The 6,000-nt window shown below is 38.4% G+C and overlaps 1 protein-coding gene across 1 annotated transcript in view; it reads right to left on the bottom strand.

Moving 5' to 3' along the window:
* Window positions 1-6,000, bottom strand: part of SLX4IP (SLX4 interacting protein) — a gene marked incomplete at its 5' end in the record, with an annotated part of 36,328 nt that overhangs the window by 8,495 nt on the left and 21,833 nt on the right. The window lies entirely within an intron of this gene.

Here is a 6,000-nt window from a genome sequence, read left to right as displayed (position 1 = left end):
GCTGAAGGCTGAGGAACAGGTTGCTTTTAAAAACAATTTAAAAAAATCAGTCCAATATTCTTCGCTCAACAGGAATATTGAGAATTATCATAAAAAACTGAAGTAATTTACACCTTTTTAAGTCCTAGAGTCATCAAAATCTCACCGATAAACAGCAGCTAAATGAAACCTTTAGCTCACTGTAGCCTTCAACATTATCCCTGCAGCCTTCCACCCTGCACCTTTGCTGGAGGTGCCCATCCTCTCAGGCTGCAGGAGGGAAAGAACATCGTTCAGTGCAAAGTCCAGAACCTCAGCTCAAATCCGCATTAACCACCAGCATAAGCTGCGACAGCAAGAGATGAGAGGAAAATGAGGGAGGTGAAAGGATGATGACAGATGATAATATCTTAAATAACCACAAGGCTTTGACAAATGAGATCTTGTGAACACTGCTAAGTAGTTACATTTAAATCAACTGGAGCACTCATGTAAGAAGCAACTACCAAAATCAGTAAGAGATTACTCAATTTGTCCCTACTTTTTGAAAACTGCTTCATATGGAATTCATTTTATGTGCTTCATCATTTATACTGCAGCTACAGGACCTTTTGTATTTCTCCTATCCTTCATCTGGATTTTGCACACTGAGAGGTACATAATCTTTTATTGAAGACTTACTCAACATGGTTACTGGCTTTAAGACAATTTAAGTATTACTTTTTATTTCATTTCATATACACTCTGATATTTTGTCTGCTTTTCAGACAAATAATGCTGCAGAACAAAGCTTTTCAAATGGGTTCCTTGTAGCAATATCTTGGCCTGCTTCCAGAGACTGTACAGTTAATTTGCTCAGCAGTATGCACGAACACTGTAATTGCTCTTTTCAGTAAAAATACTGTGCATTTATCAACAGATGATTTTCATTTGTAGTCCTAATGCCCCTCTACCCAACTCCATGAGGTTTCTCTCAAAATCTCCAGTCTTCTCTAGTCTTGACTAATTAAAATAATTGTGTCAGAATTCATTTCATCATTTGTCCACTTCTCTGGATCATTAATACAACAAACAGCAGACAACTATTAGACTTTTGCCATGCAGAAAATAAATCAGTCAGCTTGTAAACTATAAGAAGAAACTAAGACAAGTTCAGACTAATCTCACTGAGGCAATTCACAGCATTACTGCTCTCAGGTAGAGAGCAGTACCCTCCCTCCCCTTCTGGAGGACGTTCCTACCCCCACTGCAGAGCTGGCAGCAGGGAGCACACACATGCCCCAGGTGCTCCCACCCACAATTCAAGGCACCAGCTTAAAACCCAGGGAAGTTTGGTGTGCATGAGTCCACAAGCTGTGATATGCAGGCACACAGCCCTTTTGGCAAGCTGCTCCAGAAGTGGTAATCTCCAAGGAGAAAAGGTAGACAGCTGGGACAAAAGGGAATATTGGAAAACTGCCGTAGCTTTCTTCTTTATGACCAAGTCAAAGTCCTTACTAATCATTTCTTTGCAATGTAGCTTCTCAAAGAGAAGGATTCTTAGGTCTTAGGATTCAAGCTATCCTGATATTGGAAGGGGAATCTCACCCTACCTATCACATGGTCCTGCCAAGCCTTTAGCATTTAGTCAGCCACACAGCGAGTCTGACCGAAGCTATGCAGCTGAAAGCTAGCCATGAAAATAACAACAAAAACCCTCAAAACAAAACACAAAAACTCCTTGTTTTCAGAGGGGTCAATGAATTCACCCAGCTCCCCACACATGCCAGTACCGACAGACACTTGAGGACAAACAGGCATGGCTAAGAGAAGGGAAAAGAAGGCAGGAGGCACAGCATGTTTCAGGACCATCACTCCTGAATCAGCTTGAGCAGAATACAAAGGATGAGTAGAAAAAAAGAATGGAAGCTTGAAGTGTCAAAAGTGAAACTCAAAGAGAAAAGCAATATTTTACCTCTTCCACTATGTGGTATTTGGACAGGGTTCATTAGTCTGCAGCTTCCCCCTCTCTAGCTTTTTGAAAAAAGGAGTGAACCCTGTTCATAGAGTTACCAAGCTACAGCTTAACATTATGTTGTCTTCCTCTAGCTATGTTTCCTAAAATGACCAAAAAGAATTGAGCATATTATCTGAAAACACATGAAAACTAGATTTTATTATATTTAAAAAAGAAAAATGAAATAGAAGCCCATCAACAAGACAAGTATCATAACAAATGTAACATTAATGTGTGTTTTGGATGTTGCTTCCAAAGCACTATCAGGTGCTGCCTAAAGGGGTGGTGCTGCTCCCTTGATCCAAATTCTGGCTGCTTGCTCCTGCAACATTTTTTGTGTCACAGCTGGCAACTGTTTGGGTACAGGATGAGTTGGTTCAGTGAACTGACATGATGGAAAACTAATCGTCCAATAAAAAACAGAGAAACCTCACATACAAATCATTTTCTGCTGGATCAAGTCAATGAACTAATTCATTCTCAACTGAAGCATCACTTGGTCCATTGTAACCAGAAAGGAAGGGAATATGTAGCTGGAATTAGAGGGGGATGTGCACTGACCTTTCCAGTAGTAGCCCACCATTACAGCAGCCTAACCATGGAATTTATATATATATATGCACACAAATTTCCATGCCAAGATTAGCACTTACACAGTGTGAATTGTGCAATCGTATTTCACAGCATTTCCTTCTTCCCCTACCCAATCTGATATCACCTAACAATAAAATCTTAAAAGTATTTAAGATAACTAAATTCCACATAAAGCCTTCTAGTGATCTTTACTAATTGTTGCTATCTGAAAAAAGTTTTCATTCTACCTTCCCCAGACGCCATTCCAGCAGCATAGACTCTAGTGTTAGAAGTCTCCTGTTAATTACAGCTAAGTGAACATGTTTTCATCAAAGAACCAGAAGCCTCTTCCCAGCACAACCAAAATCCAAGCAAATGATGTCATTTATGCTCTTATGAGTTTGTAACATACTCACTTGTTTGTTACAATTTGAGTGTTTCAATGGCACAATTTATAAAAACAGACACGTATGACAATGATTAAATAGCTTGCTTTTATTTCTCTGGTAGGGATTCAAAACGCACTGGGTATTTCTTTAGCACTTTTATTCTCCTGGTGTACCTACGCAGGTTTCTTTTGTTTGGTTGGTTTTTTTTAAGAGTAATACTCTGTTTGGAAAAGAATCTTTGTTTTCCTTTAACATTCTTTGCAATTTCCAAGACTCAGTGGAAACCCCAAAATCTTTTCCATTGAGACAGGGCTTCCTACTCCCCATTTTCTTTTCTCATTTCACACGAACAGTAATCTCAAATTTTACTTTAATACCACCATTAGCCTAACGTCCTTCATGCCTTCCCTACAACTGCTTCCTCTCATAGATTCCCGTCTAAAGCCGATGTGGTTATCAATGAATACTCCATTGTTAGCACATTTTCAAATGCCCACAAGCTTCCAACAAGCTTTCCACCCATTTCCATTTCCACTGTTTCTTCAGATAACCCATTTCCAATTTTCCATTTCAGCTCTCTACATAATAATCACCGAGAAAATGTCGTCACTGACAAAGATGACTAATCTCTCCAGAGCTCTCACATATTTCCCTGGGTTTCCTCTTTTGCCATGTTCCCAAAACTGTCTTCTTTTTCAAGATAAAACTATTCAAGATTACAAACGTAGTTTGGCAAAAGAGGAAACAATGGTTTTATGTTTAACTTTGCATTAACCAGCCAGACTATTCTTCCATCTTTTCCTTAAGACTTCCAATTGACTTATGTATTTTTCAATAACTTGCTGTATTGTTTCATTAATAGATGTTTCCCTTCATCCAAAATGATTTTTACTGCCTGCAGGCTGATTTTTAGATACGACCACAGAAACATCAATCTCTAAGTAGATTCTAGAAAATTACATATAAATAGATTTTCTTCTATTTTATTTCAGCTCTACTCCTTAGAAGGGCTCTCAAATGTCTTATTAGTTTATCCTTAAAGCTCATTTGACAGAGGCTGCCTAATCCACCTTTTCCTTGGTCTTACACTATGCATCACAGAAGGCTTCAAATTGCTTCTCTCAGCAATTGACACTAAGGTTTGTGCTTGTGAATATCTCAAAAGTGATCTCATCGTGATGATAATGATAATTATGATGATAATATTTCTTTCCTAAGATGCAGGACATAAGAATTTCATTTCATACCTGACTACATCCCTTGGTTTAAGCACAGTCTGTTTCAGAGATACAAAGAATAGCCTAAAAGGCAGTGAAAAGTCAAAGGATAAAGTGCTGAAGATAAGTGAGGTAAGAGAAAGTTGTACTGAGTGAAAGAAACATGTATCAGGCTGCCATAAAACTGGTTCCAAGTGATGGGAAAGCAGGGCATTGAGCCTGACTTCACAGAGCTCAAGAATGAAAACTTGACCCGAACCATAAACTGGAATAAAAGCTTTTTTTAAAGATTGTTAAATCTTGACAAAGTCAATTGCAGAGACATTCAACAACACTGAAAGGTGGAAAAGTTCCCATTAACGTACAGTCAGCTACTCCTTTAAAACACAGATAGACCCTCAAAACCAAGGGTGTGAGCAGATTAAACGTTTAAAAGAACTTGCACACAACATTATGAAATTATTCAAACCCAAACACCACACAGAAGAAAACACAACATGTGTCTCATTTTTAGCCCATGACAGAATACACTGGAGTATATCAACGGAAAGGTCTTCTGGGTGGTCTCTCCTAGTCTAGTTTAGAGTTCAGGCACACTCACTGCTAAACTGCAGAGTCAAAAGTACAGACATAAAGTGCAGATCTTTAGCCTTTACTTCTGCACTGCCAAAAACTTGAAATTGCCTCTCAGTGGCAATCAAACACTCCCCCAGTCTGGCAAAGTACCCAACTGGAGTGTATGACAAATTTGGTACTAACGTGCAGTAGAGATTCTGGATCAACAAAGCAGTCTGGAGCAGACCCTTCAAGGGGTAAGAATTAAAAAGATACTCCAAAACATTTGCTCAGGGGCTGTTCACATCTTGTCCTCCAAATCAGGGAAGATGGCTTAGGGATAACTTTATCTTTCTCCCTCCAATCCGTGTACACAACGCATCTGTAAGTACAGCAAACTCCCAGGGCTGTCTTATTGATTAGGTTATGATCCCACTAAGAGACATATTTACTTATTTATAAATATAAACATGTTTAAGCTCCCTTGGTAAACAACAGAGAGCTTCCATACATCAAGATCAAAATTTGAAATAGTCAAGCTAAAGTCTATAACGTTGTATTTTTTATTTGCTTTCTCCTCACTAGACAGAATCATGTGAAAGAAACTAAAGAAAACATCTCATATTTTCTTTTATGGAAAGATTAAAAACACCAAATGGGGGAATTTGATATCTCGTAAGAGATACTTAAGCAAGAAAAAGAAAAATCATTATTTCTCTAGTCAAAATGCAGAGACAGGACTTTCTACTTAAAGCATTTAAGTAGTTTTCAAGACAATACCAAGAAAGTAGCAATTTTCAAGAGCAAAGTACTTCTAAAGCAGTTAGATTTTTTTCTGAGAGAGAAAACATTTGCTTGATCCTTTGACATTTAAGGATACTTACCAACCTAGGACTCAAGATCATAAAATCTGCATTTAGTATAATAAAAACACCCTGCTTGATATTAAAAAAATACTATGTTGAAGGAGTAGAATAATTTTTTTTTCCAAGGGTCAAATATACTTTAATACAGCTAAGATAAACTACTAAAATATACATAGACCTCAGCGTGTAATTCTGACCCTTACTGTGAGCACAGCAGAGGCTGCCTGCCACAGAGCAGCCCACCTGGGGCAACATGAGCACTCCTGAGACAAGCAGCAGTTAAGTGCAGCATAAAATTCATAAGCCTTTGACCCTGATAAAGCCTTCAGGATGAAATATTTAGGTAGAATTGTTCATGGTATTTAACTACACACCAGTGCCTTTTTCTCTGTTAATGTTTGGGGAGGGTTTGCTCCCAGCAGGGC

Source organism: Merops nubicus, unplaced genomic scaffold, assembly GCF_000691845.1.
Source record: "Merops nubicus isolate BGI_N331 unplaced genomic scaffold, ASM69184v1 scaffold15416, whole genome shotgun sequence".
In the NCBI taxonomy this organism is placed as follows: domain Eukaryota; kingdom Metazoa; phylum Chordata; class Aves; order Coraciiformes; family Meropidae; genus Merops; species Merops nubicus.
Note: the sequence above shows the minus strand (reverse complement) of the source record. Positions and strands in the feature narration are given on the sequence as shown.